Source organism: Sus scrofa, chromosome 2 (genome assembly GCF_000003025.6).
Source record: "Sus scrofa isolate TJ Tabasco breed Duroc chromosome 2, Sscrofa11.1, whole genome shotgun sequence".
Lineage (NCBI taxonomy): Eukaryota > Metazoa > Chordata > Mammalia > Artiodactyla > Suidae > Sus > Sus scrofa.
Genome location: NC_010444.4, coordinates 5,999,828 through 6,017,226, shown reverse-complemented (window position 1 = coordinate 6,017,226; position 17,399 = coordinate 5,999,828). Strand labels below are relative to the sequence as shown.

Here is a 17,399-nt window from a genome sequence, read left to right as displayed (position 1 = left end):
TTTTTTCTTTTTTCTTTCTTTTTTTTTTTTTTAGGGCCACACTTGGGGCATATGGAGATTCCAAGGGTAGGGGTCTAATCGGAGCCGTAGCCACCAGCCTACACCACAGCCACAGCAACAAGGATCCGAGCCGCATCTGTGACCTACAACCACAGCTCACGGCAATGCCAGATCCTTAACCCACTGAGCAAGGCCAGGGATCAAACCCGCAACCTCATGGTTCCTAGTCGGATTCGTTTCCGCTGCACCGCGACAGGAACTCCTATGTGTACTTTTTACAGCTGCACCTGTGGCATACATAATCTCCTGGGCTAGGGGGTGAATTGGAGCCGTGGCTGCTGGCCTTTGCCACAGCCACGGCAACACCAAATCCAAGCTGCATCTGCAGTTTGTGGCAATGCCAGATCCTCAACCCACAGAGCAAGGGTGGGTATGGAACCCACATCCTCACAGAGACATCATGTCCTTAACCCCCTGAGCCACAACAGGAATTCCTAGGTTTATATTTTTGATCGTCTGGAATTCCTCCTAGTTTAAGGCATAAGGTATGATTCTGTCAGTCAGGAGTCCACCAGAGAAACAGAACCAGTAGGATATGAATTGATTGATTGATTGCAAGGAGTTGGTTTATACAATGAGGGGCCTGGCCAGGGAAACAAAACGCTGTAAGCCGGGCTGACAGGAAGGGGATGGAAACTCTTCAGCAGGAGCTAATTGCAGCCCATAGGAATTTCTTCTTCCTCAGGGAAACCTCAGTTCTGTTCTGAAAGCCTTTCAACGAATTGGATCAGACCCAGCCAGAGGATCAAGAATGATCTCCTTTAAAGTCAATCGGTTATGACATCGGATCACGTCCACAAAGTATCTTCACCGCCCACATCTGCATTAGTGTCTGCTCGAATAACAGGAGCATAGCCTAGCCAAGCTGACTCATAAAACTGACCACCACAGGATTCAACCTAATTTTTTCCCAGTTGGGCTCCAGCTCTATCTGGTGAAGCATCAGTTTTGCCCTACTGATGTTTCTAGGCTTTCTGACCTGTCCATTGATCTGTCTATTCATGGGCCAGCATCACTGTATTTTAATTATTATAGCTTTAACATATATGTTTTTTGAGATAGAACTGATTTACAATATTACATTAGTTTCAGGTGTATGACATAGTGACTCAAAATTTGTATAGTTTATACTCTGTTTATTGAACATATGGCAAGAAGAGTACCTCCTGACTACTCTTCTTTATCAGAAATATTCTTGGAGTTCCCGACGTAGTACAGCAGAAACCATCCAACTAGGAACCACGAGGTTGCAGGTTCGATCCCTGGCCTCACTCAGTGGGTTAAGCATCCGGTGTTGCTGTGAGCTATCGTGTAGGTCGCAGGCAGGCTCGACTCTGGACTGGCGTGGCTGTGGCTGTGGCTGTGGCGTAGGCTGGCGGCTACAGTTCCAATTAGACCTTTAGCCTGGGAACCTCCATACACTGCGGGAGTGGCCCTAAAAAGGCAAAAGACAAAAAATAAATAAATAAATAAATAAATAAATAAAATATTCTTGAGGAGTTCCCACTGTGGTGCAGTAGGTTAAAGATCCTGAGTTGCAGCGGCTGTGACATAGGTTGCAGCTGAGGCTCAGATTCGACCCCTGGCCTGGGAACTTCCACATGCTGAGGGTGCAGGGGAAAAAAACCCCACAAAACTTTTATTTTGAGATAATGCAGAGAGTTCCTATGTGCTCTTGGCCTCATGTTATCACCTTATATCACCACGTGCATTTGTCAAAACTAAGAAAGGGACAAATAACTATTTTTTTTTTGTCTTTTGTCTTTTTAGGGCCGCACCCCTGGCATATGGAGGTTCCCAGGCTAGGGATCGAATCAGAGCTACAGCTGCGATTCGTTTCCACTGGGCCATGACGGGAATGCCAGGATTACGTTTTTTAATTTTTCAATTTTTTATTACATTACTATTAACCAGCCCCCCAGCGTCCCCGGCTCCCTTCCTCACCTTGTCCTTGTTTCTCACGACTTTGACGCTTTTGAGGAGTAGTGGTCAGAAATCTTGTAGAATGCCCCACCCCAGACTGGGTTTTTCCGTTTTTGTTATGACTAGACTGGTATCGTGGGGAAACATACCACAGAGGTGAAATGCCATCTCATCACATATCAGGGAGGACTGAAGATCCACCTGAAGTCTCTGACGATGTCAACTTTGATCACTCGGTTAAGGTCACCTTACCAGGTTTGTCTGCTATAAGGCTACTATTTCCGCAAGGCTCATCCCATCTTTGGAAGCCAGCCACCAAGTTCGGCCCACAGCCATAGGTGGGCGGGACTAAGCTCTGCCATGGGAACCCGGAAGAGCCATGTATATTACTTGGAATTCTTTTATAGAGATGATTTATCGCTTGCCCTCCATTTATTTATATTGCTTGGACTCATTTATGTATGAGTCCACGTATATATAAATACTCTGAGTTAGTTAGTTAGTTACTTTGCTGCTCCAGTGCCAGGCATTATTTTAGGTTGGCCCCTGTGTCTCTGTGCAAAGGTCCCATCCATTGGGACCTTCCTTTCTGAGCCTTGCCTTGCTTTCTGATGCTATGAAATGCTCCAGGCGCATCTTGAGTTTTCCTGGCCCTCACCCTGCATCAGCCATTCCCCCCAAGGGGCCCTGTTGCTTTTATGGCAGAATGATATTTAGAAACAAAATCTGGGCCCTGAGAGCCAAAGTGACCTTTTAAAATGAAAATCAGATTATGTCCATTTTCTGCTTACGCTTGCTTTTGGACGGCTTCCCACTGTGCTCAGAGGTGGAACTGCATCTGTGCCCAGCCCGCAAGATCCTGCCCAGGTGGGCTCCTGCTGACCCCCAGCGCCAGCTGGCTGCTCTCCCCCCAGCCCAGTGCTCCCTGCCACACCAGCCCTTCCTGTCCCTGGGAGAGTCCAACGCTTCTATTCCCGAGGCCAACATGAGTGTTTTATCTTTTGTCTGAGCAACCCTGACTCCTCTTGAAATGATCCTTCCGGGGAGAGGCCCTGTCTACTCACCTCCTCCTGAGAACCTCCATACACCATGGGCGCGGCCTTAAAAGCAAAAACAGACAAACAACAAACCAAAAGCAAAAAACAAAACAAAACATTTGCGGAGCTCTTAACTATGTGCTGGGCACTATTCCAAGACCCTTATGTGTATCTGCGGGTTTAAGACTCACAGCCTTATGAGGAGATGCTGTTACTGTCCCCCTTTTACTAATGAAGAAACTGAAACGTGGAAAAGTCAAGCTACTTGTCTGCGCGATGTCACAGGTGGGACGTGGCAGAGCCGGGGCCATCTTGCTTCTGGTCTGTGCTCTAAGGCAGCACACATCACTGCAATAGGCCACTGTGATCAAGAGGCAGATGGGTTAGAATCTAGTTTAGGACTCAGGTTTACCTTGGGAATGATGGTCCTGGCACAGTATCCATCAGAGCCTGTGCAGCCCATGCCCACAGAATCTGGGGCTGCTCTTCCCGTTGCCTTCCAGGCTGTGCACGGCCCTGCCGGACAAGCCTCCTTCAGGTCTGGGGGATGGGAGAGCTGTTAAATTCTTTATTCCCTATGCTCACTCTTCCCTCCTCCGTCCCTCTCTCCCTTCTTTCTTCCTTTCTTTTTTGTTTTTGGTCTTTCTAGGTGCCATGAAATGCTCCAGGCGCATCATGTCACGTGGAGGTTCCCAGGCGAGGGGTCAAATCGTGGCTACTTTTCAGATTCATTTCCACTGAGCCACCATGGGAACTCCTCTTTCTTTTCTTCCTTTCTTGGGTTAGGGCCGCACCTGTGGCATATGGAGGTTCCCAGGCTAGGGGTCCAATCGGAGCTTCAGCTGCCGGCCTATACCATAGCCACACCACAGCAACACAGGATCTGAGCTGCCTCTGCAAACTACACCACAGCTCATGGCAATGCCTGATCCTTAACCCACTGAGCGAGGCCAGAGATGGAAACTGCATCCTCACGGGCATTATGTTGGGTTCTTTTTTGGCTCTGCCCGTGGCATATGGAAGTTCCTGAGCCTAGGATTGAACCCAACCACAGCAGTAACAATGCCAAATCCTTAACCGCTAGGCCACCAGGGGACTCCCCCTATGCTCTTTCTGAAGAACCAGGTACCATGAAATTGACTAACAGAAGGCTCTACCTGTAGAGATGCTCTAGTCTCCTGTGTTCCATGGATCCTGACACCCTCCTGTTAACCAGCTGGGTGTGGGGGGGTGGCATTTGGGCAGTGGCTTTCTGAGCTGCTGTTACGAATCTGTTCAGGTCTCACCTTCTGAACTTGTAGCTGTGATATGAGCAGAGAGGGATAGGGACCAGGAACATGGCATGATTTCATAACTTGGGGTCCTCCATGCCTGAGTCACTCTGTGTCACTCAGGACAGAGGTATTTTCCCTTAAACACAGGAAGGAACTCTTTCAGATAATCACGGAGATCAGTGGTGGGGAGGAAGGGTCAGCCCTTCTAATATGTTACATCTTCAGGCTACCTAAAACAGCCACCTGACCTCACCTGGAGCTTCCTCCGGGGCCCCTTGCTTACAGATTTTCCCAAGGGAGAAGGCTTGGGTTTTGACCTCACTCAGGAGCAACCGATGAAACCTCAGGCTTTGAGAGGCGATGAGGTGGCAATGGGACACCTGCACAAAGCTAGGACCCTTGAAGATGGCACTCGCTTTGAAAGGAGGAGAAACAAACTCCCCACTGGTCCAGGGAGGCAGCCAGGAAGCTTCTCTCAGCTGTGGCTCCAGCCGGGGGCGGCGGGGGGTGGGGGGAGTCTTTTTTCTTCAAAAAGGCTCGAGGCCCAAGTTAGCCCATTGGGTGGGAAACTCAAGCGATAAAATGAATCCCAGGTTCTTTCTGTGCCTTAGATGCCCAGCAGAAGCAGCTGTTGAGAACACTTCCGTGGAACACAGCTTTCTCAAGATGCTCGCAGACAGATGAAGATACCACGTCCCACGAGAAGGAAGGAGAGGACAGAGAAATTAAGACCGTTACCTACCCCAAGACTACCTCGCGGTTCCAGATTCAAAGACTTAGGATAAAGATGCCCATTCTCAACAACCCAGCATGGTATTTCAGTGCTGTCCTAAATGAAATCTTAAGGGTGGTTTCATAGCTTTTGGAAACTGATTTTGAAATTCATTCTGAAGAAAAAAATGAAGGGTGAAAACTAATCACAGTTTTATTTGTTTATTTATTTTTTTCTTTTTTGTGCCACACCTGCAACATATGGAAGTTCCCAGGCTAGCAGTCTAATTGGAGCTGCAGCCGGCAGCCACACCCACAGCAATGCAGGATCTGAGCCACATCTGCAACCTATGCCCCACCATGCAGCAAGGCTGGATCCTTAACCCACTGAGCCACATCTGCAACCTATGCCCCACCATGCAGCAAGGCTGGATCCTTAACCCACTGATCAGGGGAGATCAAATCTACATCCTCATGGATACTGGTTGGGTTCTTAAACAACTGAGCCACAGCAGAAACTCCCTAATCACAGTTTTAAAAAGAACCACAGGAGTTCCTGCTGTGGCTCGGCTGGAAGAGAATCTGACTAGTATCCATAAGGTTGCAGATTCAATCCCTGGCCTCACTTAGTGGGTTAAACATCCTTGGGTTACCCTAAGCTGCAGTGTAGGTCACAGACGAGGCTCAGATCTGGTGCTGCTGTGGCTGTGGCATAGGCTGGCAGCTGTAGCTCTGATTCGACCCCTAGCCCAGGAACTTCCATATGCCCTTAAAAAAAAAAAAAAAGAAAAGAAAAAGAAAAGAACCACAAAGCCTGACCTATTAGAGGTTAGAATATTAGAGTATTGGAGGTTACTAGAACATTGCTGCAGCAGTCAGAGTCCAATTAGAAGACAGGATCCACACGGTAATCTGAAAAATTTTGTTTTTTGTTTTGGCTGCCCTAAGGTGTATGGAGCTCCCAAGCCAGGGATCAGATTCGAGTCACAGTTTCGACCTAGACTGCAGCTGTGGCAACGCTGGGTCTTTTAACCCACTGAGCCAGGCTGATCAAATCTGCGCCCTGGTGCTGCAGAAGTGCTACCTATCGCATCGTGCCACAGCAGGAACTCCCGGAAAGTTTAATATAAATAATTATTTCCATAAGCCACCTAGTCTGTGTTATGGCAGCCAAAAAAAAAGATTCCCAGAGGATTGGAACAGTAGAGGATTTACTGGTAAGAGTTAAAGAGAACTCTAAAGAACAAAGAGCCAGCAGGCATAGGGAGCAGCCCTTACCCCAGGGCAAAGGCAGAGCCCCCATGGAAGGATGCCCCCACTGCTGCCAGCTCCCAGACTGGGACCAGATCTTGAAGGGGAGGGCAATGAGACATTACTGAAGGGCTTTCTGGCAACACTGCAGAGCTGGCAGAGGACATGCCAGGGGCAGCTGCTGACTATTGGGCCCTGCTGGCCATCACTGCTCAGAAACTGGGAAGTGCGGTAGCTGGTCGCTGGAAAAAATGTTCTGCATGAGCCTGGTGCTAGAGAAAGCTGTGCCCCCAGAGAAGCCTCGGGTGGGAAACTGCCTGTGCCAAGGGCTCTGCAGGAGACTGGCAAAGGAGGCATACCAAAACCAGGAAGACCCCTTCCTGCTCTGAGGCCTCTTCAGCACCCTCTATTGATAAAGACAGGATTTCTAGCAAGACGGGCTAATACAGCAACTGGAGGTGGAAGTCGGCTGTGTAGTTACCCAGCCAGATCCTGCAGCCAAACAGCGAAAACACACTCAGGGGACTTGAGCTGCCTCTCATGTAAACTTCTCCTTTATATATTTATATATATATAAATTATATATATATTTATGTTTATATATATACAACATCCTTGATATATATTCATATATATATACATGAATCAATTTGCTGTACAGAAGAAATTGACACAACGTTGTCAGTAAACCATACTTCGATAATAATAATTATAAAAAAAACCCAATGGAATATGGTCCAGCAAGTGACAACAAATTTGTTGAAGAGATTATAGGTTCCAAAACAGATCTAAGTGTATACAGGAATTTTAAAAATTTCCATACACTGAGATTCATTTTTTGACATGTAGTTGCGTATATGACTTTTTTACAAACGCATAGAACCATGAAGCTCCATACCCACAACTCCATCATCCGAAAAATTCCTTCCTCCCACTCACAAGCCCTCCCAACACTGATCTGTCCTCTGTCCCTGTACTTTTGCCTCTTACAGAATGTCATGTATATGATATCATGCAGTATGTAGCATCTTGGATCTTTTTTTTACTTAGCATAATGCATCTGAGGTTAAATAGCAATGACGCACATCATTAAAAGGCTAGTAAATGACCACGTTTGATTTACAATGTTGTGTCAATTTCTGCTGTACAGAATGACCCAGTCATATATAATATATATGTATGTATATATGTCTATGTATATATATGTGTGTATATATACTTATACATTCTTTCTCTCCTATTATCTTCTATCATGTTCTGTCACAAGAGATTGGATATAGTTCCCTGTGCTATACAGTAGGACCTCATTGCTTATCCATTCTAAATTCAAGGGTTTGCATCTACAAACCTCAAACTCACAATCCATCCCACTCCCTCCCCTTCCCCCAGGGCAACCACAAGTCTGTTCTCCATGTCTGTGAGTCTGTTTCTGGAGCCGAGAATTTAATATCTGGAGCTTTTCGTTTTCTTTAAGCTCTCCAGTGCAGTCAGAAACATCTGGCCTCTTCCCACACGATACTCATTAATTAAAAAGAGAAAAACAGTATCCTCACAGCGGAGAAACTCGACAGGCGCTGCCTTTACCAAGTGATCAAAGTTAAAATTACCAATAAGAAAACACATCAGTATGTAGGTACTCAAGTTACTAAAACTTGAATCACCAGCAGGAAAGAGGCAGGCATGACGGACCTCTTTGGATTTTAAAGGCAGCTTAAGCCAGTATGAGTGTGATGCTTTAATCATTTACTGAGCTTAGCAGGTAAAACCGTGCCTCCCTCAAGATATTCACATCCTAATCCCCAGAACCTGTTAATAGACCACCCTACATGGCAAAAGGGACTTTGCAGTTGTGATCAAATTAAGGGTTTTGAGATTGGGAGATTATCCTGGATTATCTGAGCAGATCCAATGTAATCACAAGGATCCCTGTAAGGGATCGAGGGAAGCAGTAGTGTGAGCCAGAAAACTTTGAAGATGCTACCCTGCTGGCTTTGAAGATGGAGGAAGAGGCCACCAGCCACCCGCCAAGGAAGGCAGGCGGCTCTGAACCCTGGAAAAGTCAAGGAAACAGATTTCCCCCTAGAGCCTCCGGAAGGAACATGGCCCTGCCCATACCTTGACCTTGGCCTGGTGAGTCTCATTTCCCATTTCTGACCTCCAGAATTATAAGACATTGCATTTGTGTTGTTTTAAGCCACTAAGTTTGTGGTAGTTTGTTACATCCAGCCTTACAGGTGTACGGGGTAGCCCAGAGGGAAAAAAGACTCCAGTAGAACCAGGCTGCAATGCAAGGCTCTACTTGAGAATGAATTTGAGGAGTTCCCTGGTGGTCTAATTGTTGGAATTCTCCACCTTCACTGCTGTGGCCCAGGTTCCATCCCCAGTCTGGAAACTTCCCCAAGCCATGTATGTGGCCAAAAACAGAGAGAGAGACCGCAGGTATGGAAGTAAAGGATTCACAAGCACCTTTCTCACAGTTCAGCGTTCAGGCATAAGCTGTGCTGCTTACAGCTGTGGGATCTTAGGCAAGCTTCAATTTATCCAGCCTGTTTACCTCGCCTGCACAATGGTAGCGGCCGGCACTTAGCATCATCACCACCGCCATCAGCACTGCAGGGGTGCTGTGAGGGTGAGATGAAGAGATATGGGAAAAGCGCTTAGCGGTGATTGGCACATGGGGATCACTCACCCAACGTTAACTGCAGTGTTATAACGATGCCTCTGCTATTTAGGGTCTTAATAGGAAGACTGTTGAGATCTTTTACGCTCTTCCCTCTCACAAACGCCAGAGGGCGACATAGACGGTGAGACCCCAGCCACACGCGCCCCTGACTCCCCGGCATTACCCGCCACCCGGTGGCGCTAAGCCACAACTCGTCTGATTTTCCGCAGAATTTGGGGGAGCAGAGAGGTGACGGAGTAAGAGAGTAAAGAAAAAGGGGAACCTTGGCAGCTGAGGATCCCTGAACCGAAGGATTCTCTGCCTGGACTGAGTAGCTCCGGGGCTCCCAGGACAATAGAATCAGAGGGGAATGAATGGGTCTTGAAGCCCTTTTGAATATGAGGGCGCCGCCACCCTTCTTCCCAGCGCCGCGTTTGCATCCCCTTTCCCAGAGCAGCCTTGTTGCCTGGCCGCCTGAACCTGGGAGCGCGCCTCTCAGCGCGCTCCTCCTCTCTTCTCTAAGTAGCTCATTCATCTGAGGCCGCGGCACGCCGTTGCCATGGAGACCTGATGCAGGCGGTGAAGAGGGAGGCCCCGGGTGACGTCTGCGCTGCTCGCAGCTAGTCTCTCGCGGCCTCCCAGTTCTTGCCTATTTTGGAAGAGAGCCGCAGCCCTTCTGGTGATGCGCGCGCGCTGGCGCCTTTTAAAGGCAACCAGCGGAGTGGCGGCTCCGCCAGAGTCGGAGAGCTGCCCCGCCCCCGAGCCACGAGCCCTGGGCCCAGGAAGCCTCTGGTGCCCCACCACCACCACCACCACAAACCTTAGCGCCCTCCACCCACTTTGGGGAAATTTCAGCCTTAAAGAAAGGAGGTCGTGCCCTGCCCCCCCCCCCCATCTTCCCCTCCTGCCAACAGGGAGATTCTTCCATAGGAGCCATGGATGGAGAAAAGATGCCGGGCCTAGCGCGTTTGGGGATCCTCTCTGGACAAGGCCACAGAGTGAAAACACCAGGTGAGAAATTCACTGCTGGCCAGGCCACCCTAGGTCTCTGCCTTAACCTTTTTTCTCCTTGGGTTCAGTTAGGATTTTAACTAGAAGACCCCTTAGCAGTTTCTCCAATTCTCATTAAACTGAAAGAGAAACTGAGGCCCGGAGAAGAGTAGTGGCTTGACCAAGGTCACATGGCGTGTTCCTGGACAGCATGGGCCAGAGCCAGGGATGCTGACTTCCCGGCCAAAGGTCATTCCCCTGGTGCCCAATGTTGAGAAGAGCTGGCATAGTGTCTAGTCGCCAGCTCCTGCCCTGTACCCAATATAGAGGCCAGACAACAGCTCTTGTGGCAGGAGCACCAGCTGCTTTGTTTTCCCCAGAGGAGTCCAGACCTAGGTAGGCTTCCTGGATGGATGGTCACTTTGGACAAGCTTCTGGATCTCATGGACTCCATGACCAACCAACCAGATCGCTGCCTACACCTATCTGCTTCCATCAAAGGCTTCTGGCAACCCACCAGCTCTCTGGACCTTTCTGGAGCCAAACCTTCTTCAAACTGTTTGCAAGTGCCAATTGGCTTCCAGTTGGACGTGTGGCCTGCAGGCTCTGGCAGGGCTCGCCAGGGCCCTGTACACCCAACGCTTTGGACTCCCCCACCTCCTTCTGACGGTGCCTGTACTCTCCCTGCAGCGCCTGCAGTGGTGTTTGACCAGGACTCATTGAAGACAGCTGTGAAGCACTTGACCATGACCAAGGAGCTATGTAGGTTCCAGACATCTCTGGGCCCCTACGCTGGACCAGGCCTGGGGAGCCAGAGGCAGATACAATGCAGCCCAGCTGTGGCCACCAAGTCTGACAAAGGAGAGAGGTTCCTGTTCTGGAGAAGTTAGCCCTGGAGCCTGGAATTCAAGATGCATCCTTTGCCAGGGCCAAGTCTCCAATGCCTGGTAGGGGAAACTGAGGCAGCCCTCCAAGAGACATTATATGCCAAGGTCGCACAGCAAGTCAGTGCACTTTGAGACTAGGACCTAGAACCCTGACTCCTGGCCCAGGCTCTCTCCCTACACTTGGATCCCAGAGACCAGTCTTTGAGAGGTGCTCAGAGGTCACTGCGCTGTGAGCCAGGTACCTGGTTCAGAGTCCCCCTTTACTAAGTGTTGGCTGTGTCACTTGGTCACTCAGTTCTCTTCACTAGACCTCAGTCACTCCTGGTGGATGATCTTCGAGGGGCCCCCACTTGAACTGTGAGTCTGGGATCCTCTGAGTGGGGTAACTTGCCAGGCTGTGGATTCTCTCTGTGATGGTGAGGGACATTTCTGGGGGTGTTTTCTCCCTCCCACCAGACTGAAGCTAAGCAATACTGGAAGCCGTGGTTGCTTCAAACAAGGCTGAGCAGGCCACCCGAGGATGACTGGGGGTCTGTTTTATACACCTTGGAACCTATCAGATCCCTCCAACGGTGAGTTCCCTGGTGCTCTTAGCAAAGACCGATGAGATTGGCCTCTGATGGGTTGGATTTGAGGAAGGAGACCAGTGCTTGGTCCCATCTCTCTTGCCACCCAGCCCACCCCCCATCCACGCAGACCAGTTGTGCAGGGCCCAAGGTGGCCCTGATGATCCAGGGCCAAGGACTTGGTCCTCTGGGGGACTCCAGACCCACTCAGCCCTAGCAGTGGGCCCATGGCCTCATCCTCACCTGAAACTGGGTCTTGAGGCAGCAGCACTTGACTTTAAAGCCTGAGAGGCCCACAGATTCTCAGAGTGCCAGAGATGGGTGAGCCCTTCCAAGCCAAGGAGTCCAACTCGCTCACCTGCCATTTTGCAATTTGGGAAACTGAGGCCCAAAGAGGGGAAGGGGCTTGCGTAACACCCCAGTAGGCTGGTGGCAGAGCAAGGACCAGAATCCATGTCTCCCGATCCTCCTGTCCAGGACTCTCTCCTCTGCAGCAAACACCATCCGCGGACGTCTAGACTGATGTCAATTCCTCCTGGACCTGCAAATCCTCGGCAGAAGGCTCCTCCAGCCCACCCCTGTCTGTGCTGGGCATGGTAGGAGGAGCTTTCTCCTCAACTGCGTGCTCCTTTCTCCTAAAGCTTCCTGGTGTCCCCTCCCCATTGATCTTGGGCTCATCTTTTCTTGGTTCCAGCAGCTACTCTGTCAACAGATCATAACGGCTGCTACCCGCATCCTACTGGAGTGGATCAACCAACTCCCTGTAGTTCCAGCATCCCCAGGGGTGAGGGGTCATGATTCTCCCTGCTCTTCGGTGGTCCCTTGGTTGCTCCTAGGGCTTTTCTTCTGTCACTGGCCTAGTCCCAGGCCCACTGCCCTTCCATGGTGCCCCAGCCTTTAATCCCATCAGTCTCTCCCAGGACCTCATGGGTCATCCCCTACAGACCCCTCTCGGCTGGGCCCAGGGCCAGGGGAAATAACAGTAACCCAGGTGTCATTGGGTTGCGGGAGGAGTGAGCGAGTTAAGGCATGATTAGGTATATAAGGCACAGGTGAGTGTTGCACCCGTAAACTCTCATGTTACAAGGTGCATTAGGTGATAACAAGGAGACCCTTGAACCTGGAGCCTACGGTGGCCTAGGCACCTGGGGGTAGAAGGGGCAAGAGGGCCAGGGGGACCCTTGGTACTGGGGAGTGATGGGAGTCACAGCGTTTTCAGCTGGGGAAGCACACGGTCAGGTTGGCTTCTAGAAAAATGGCAGGAGGAGCTTGGTCACCGAGCACCTAAAGGGCACACTGGCCTCTGTCCCCGGCCTTGCTGGGCAGTGCAGCAGGCAGCCAGTGCCCAGGGAAGGAGCACACTGGGACCCAGGCTGGAGCCCCAAGGAGGACTTTGTGTGCACCCTTCGACATCCCCAGGCCTCCAGCTGTCACCTCTGTCCTTCTCTTTGGGACTGCTCCGGCCCCCAGCCTGCCCAACCCCAGCTGTCACTCCCAGACCAAGCTGGGCCAAGGCCGCAAAAAGCCGGTAGATGCCAGGGCCTTGTTCCCACACCTAGAGTGACAGGGCCTGTGCTGCCTCCTGAACCAGCCCATGCTACCTCTTCAGAGCCTTGTCCAAAGTCACATCTTCATAAGGTTAAAATAACAGTGACTAACATTCCATCATTCAACATTTGGTGTGCACCTTTTGTGTGCCAGGCATTGTTCCAAGGGCTTTAATGATTTAACTCATTTAATTTTCTCATCAGTCTTTGATGTAGGTGCTGCTATTCTCCTCACATCCCTATTTGACAGATAGGTAAACTGAGGCACATGAGGTTAGCTCACTTGCCCAATGAGATGGAGCCAGGACTCTACATGGGCTTCACAACCTAGAGCCTTCCTCCTGGCCTCTACCCTCTCCTGCCCTCTGAGCCTTAGGCTCCCTCCTACCCACCTGCCTTTCTGCAAAGAACTTACTGGCCTTCTGCACTGATCCCTCTGCTCAAGACTGAGCCACTTTATCTCAGTCCTGCCACAGGAGCCAAACCTCCTGGTCAAAGTGGGAATTAGCTGCACTTAACAGCAGCTGCCACTCTGCACCTTCACACCATGCATCTGTTAACATGGCCTCAGGCTTCCATGGCTTCTTCTGTGGCTACATGTCCCTGTGTTGTCTCATTCACAATGCTAACTCTGCTCACCCTACCCTACCCACTCAGCACAGCCTAACCTAATCAGCCAGTCACTTGACACCCGGCAACTCAGCTCAATCACACCTCCTCCGGGAAGCCATCCTGGACTCCCAGGCTCATCCCTCATTTTGCTCTCCCCAAACACCCTGTATACCTCCCTCACAGCAGTCGCTGGCTTGAACGAGTTCTCACCAGCCTGGATGCTCCATGAGGTTAAGATCAAGCCTGTATTTCTAAACCACTGCAGCACCAGTGCCTGACACAGAGGCTGGCACAAACTCAGCCCTCAGATGGGTGTGCATGAATGGATGACATACCTGAAGTCCAGGCCTTATGCTAGATGCTGAGATTATGGAGACCAGATGTAGATGCTGGTGGGAAAGACAGACAAGTAAACAGCTGGTGACAATGCAGGATGAGAATTGCACTGATGAAGAAGCACAGGGGGTGTGGGACAGGGGTGGGGGCATAGAGGAGGAGCCCTGGACCCAAACGGAAGACCAGAGGGACAAGGAGTTCACCAACTGGAGAGCAGTGGTGGAGAGGACCCTGAAACGGGGCCGAGCTAATGAATGAATGTGCAGAGGGTCCGGCTCCTCCCCAGACCTCCAGCCCCTTGAGGGCAAAAGGCAGGTGTCCTGCATTCTTGTCTCCCCCCATGGTGCTTAGAGTAGGGTTGGGTCCCTGCTCTGCATTCAGAGAGTGGTTTTAGTTGATGGATTTTTCCTTCCCTCCTTGGATGATGGCGAGGCTGGTCTGACACGCTTCTCTCTGGGTTGCTTATCTTCTCTTCTCTCAGCCCTGCCTTCAGGCCCTTGACCAGAAAAGCTGCATCTTTTCCCACCTGAACTACACCCTCCCCCTCCCACCCTCTCCATGGTTCTGTGCCTCTCACCTCCTCTGCTCAGCCCACTCACCTGGCTCTGACCGTCTCAATGTGTGGGTGCCAGCGTGTACCCTCTTCACATGAGATTTGTTGATTTCGTAACCATAAATAGATGAAACGATGTTCTGAATACTTCCCTGTGCAAGTAGAATTGGGGGAGTGATAACATAATGAAAAGTCCTTAAGAGAAGGAAAACAGCCTGCTAAGATGCAGCCTTTGCACCAACCAACTCTACATGAGGATTATATTTTCACTGTAGATGGTGGACCCAAGACCCAGGACTGGGGAAGAGGGGGTTACATGGGAATCTGTTAGAAAACCTTTACATGAAGAGGCATGAGGGGAGTTCCCATTGTGGCTCAGTGGAAATGAATCTGACTAGTATCCATGAGGATGCAGGTTCGATCCCTGGCCTCGATCAGTGGGTTAAGGATCCAGCATTGCTGTGAGCTGTAGTGTAGGTCACAGATGCAGCTCAGATCTGGTGTTGCTGTGGCTGTGGTGTAGGCTGGTGGCTACAGCTCCGATTCAACCCCTAGCCTGGGAACCTCCATATGCCATGGGTCCGGCCCTAAAAAGACAAAAAGAAAAGAGAAAACCTTTACATGGTTGCAAACTCATGGATTCAAAAGAATGACCTAGTTAAAAGTAGGAAGAAGTAGAAATCAGGAGACTTGAATTCTAATTCTGGATTTATCTCATTCCAGCTGTGTGACTCTCGGCAAGTTACTAAACCTCTCTGAGAAAGTGTATAGAGATTCTTTCCCTGGGTTAGACTAGAGGCTCCGGGAGGCCTAAGACCCCACAGTACTGTCATTTTCCTCCTACCAGGACATTTTTTCATCCTGTTAACCCCAAAATGAAGTCCTGAGGCTAGGGTTGTGCTAGAGATGGAATGGAGTACCCTGACTCTTCATTGCAAGCTCCAATGCGTGTTACCATGGAAACAGGATGTGGAGCATCACTCTTGAATGGGAAGACTACTTCTACACAACTTCAGAAGGGCTTGAAGCTAGTGAAGAGCCTATCCCCATAGGGCTTCCAGGTCTCTTTGCCTTTAAGGGGTACAGGGACACTACTGTGCCATGGCATTTGATGAAATGACATCTTGGTATGTCCTGGGCCAGGGAGCTTCTGGATGAGAGAGAGACAAGCAGAAATATTCCTAGTATAAACTCATCCTCTACTCTAAAAGATGACAAACTTTTCCTGTTAAGGGTCAGTTAGCAAATATTTTAGGCTTTCAGGCCATATGGTGTCTGTTGCAACTGCTCAAGACTGCCACTGTAGGGTGAAAACAGCCATAGACAATATATAAACAAATGGATGTGGCTGTGTGCCAATAAAATGTTATTTGCAATAATACCCAGTGGGCTAGATTTGGCACGCAGGTCAGAATTTGCAGACCTTGGCTCTACTCCACGGTGCAAGAGGAAGAGCCTGAGCTGGGGGACAGGAGCTAGGCTTAAGGCCCAATATCACCCAAAATTTGCCATGTGACTTTGGGTAAGCCATTGTCTCTGACCCTTGGTTCACACTATCTATCAAATAAGCCTAATAACATCAGTCAGATTTGTCATTAGAATAGGTCTGACGGGTCAGAGCAAATCTGAAATCTTTCAATCCCTCTGTTCTATCACTTCAAGTAGATTTAACCCCCTCCTCAGGCCATGCCCTTGCCTGCTGAGGGTGGAAGCAGCCTGCTGGAAGTGGGGAGGTGTTTCTCTCTAGAGTCAGATTCTTGGTCTGGCTTTCCAGCCTCCAGCCCCAAATGACCCCATTTTTGCAGCAAGCCGAGCACAGGAGGAAACGAGGAATCCCTTCCTTGCCACCATCCAGTCATTTGGCAGGAGGCTACAGTTCACTTGAGAAAGTGATGTGGCTGCAGTGGCTGGTGGCCAGGCTTTAGTGTTGGTATTTGAGACTCAGGCTGGGACTAGAGTTAGGAAAGGTGAGCTGCCATGCTCCCATAGATTGTTCCCTTACGGCCCCAATTTCCCTGGGGTCCAGATCAAGTAGCCATACTTGTGGCCTGGTGATGACTTGCAGCACCACCAATTGCCTTAATGTCTCAAAGCATCTTGTCTATCTATGGGACCTGGCCACCACAGAGATCTTGCATCCTTTGGCATTTTGTCGTCTGTTCTGGAGACCCATCAAGTGATTCATTCATTTATTCATTCATTCATCCATTCTCCCTCCCTCCCTTCCTTCCTCCTCCTCTCTCCTTTTCATAGATGCATTTGTCCAGGGCAAGACAGAATACGCTTTGACAGCCTCTTTCAAGACCCCTGCCCCAAGTCTTCAGAAAAGCAGCCCTCACTAGGAGCCTCCATGCTGTTTTAAAGAAGCAGACTCCCCACTCACCCTCCAGTTCCCTTCCAGGAGGTCATCCTCCCTGAAATTTCTGGAAAAGATAAACCTCCTCTTCTCTGCTAGAGGTTGGGGGGTGGTGTCCTTCCAGGTCCCCAGTAAAGCCATGTAAGACAGGGGCAAGGGATCTCACGGCCTGTTCTTGCTATAAAAAGCCCTTTTTCGGAAAAAATAATAAAGAAAGAAATCAGCCAATCGCTCCTCGATGCCATCACCTCTTCTTGGTGATTTTTCGGGGAAGGAGTGGGCGGGGTTGCCATGGCAACAGATGCGAGCTTGTCTCTGTAAAGAAGGGACCTTGATTTTTTTTTTCTCTCTCATTCTCTTTCTCGGTTGTGTGTGTGCACACGCGCGCTCGAACACACACACACACATACACTGCGCATGCCTATGCCCACACCAGGAATTTTTTTCCTTAGAACTAAAGAAAGCCCTTCTCTTCTCTAGGCTCCCCAAATATGGAGTGATGGAAAACCACTTACTCTTGCAAGCCAGGGACAATTCAGGATGGCTCGAGAGAAAAGGGAGAGGCCACATGGGGCTCCCTTCCTCCATCTTTTAGCTAGAGGTTGCATGCAACAGAGACCTTCACAAATGATTG

At 49.9% G+C, this 17,399-nt stretch overlaps 1 long non-coding RNA gene across 1 annotated transcript; it reads left to right on the top strand.

The window, feature by feature from the left end:
* LOC110259237 lies at positions 9,665–17,002 on the top strand. The gene is made up of 2 exons (XR_002341431.1): positions 9,665–9,929; positions 16,663–17,002. It is a non-coding gene; the product is annotated as an uncharacterized LOC110259237 (long non-coding RNA).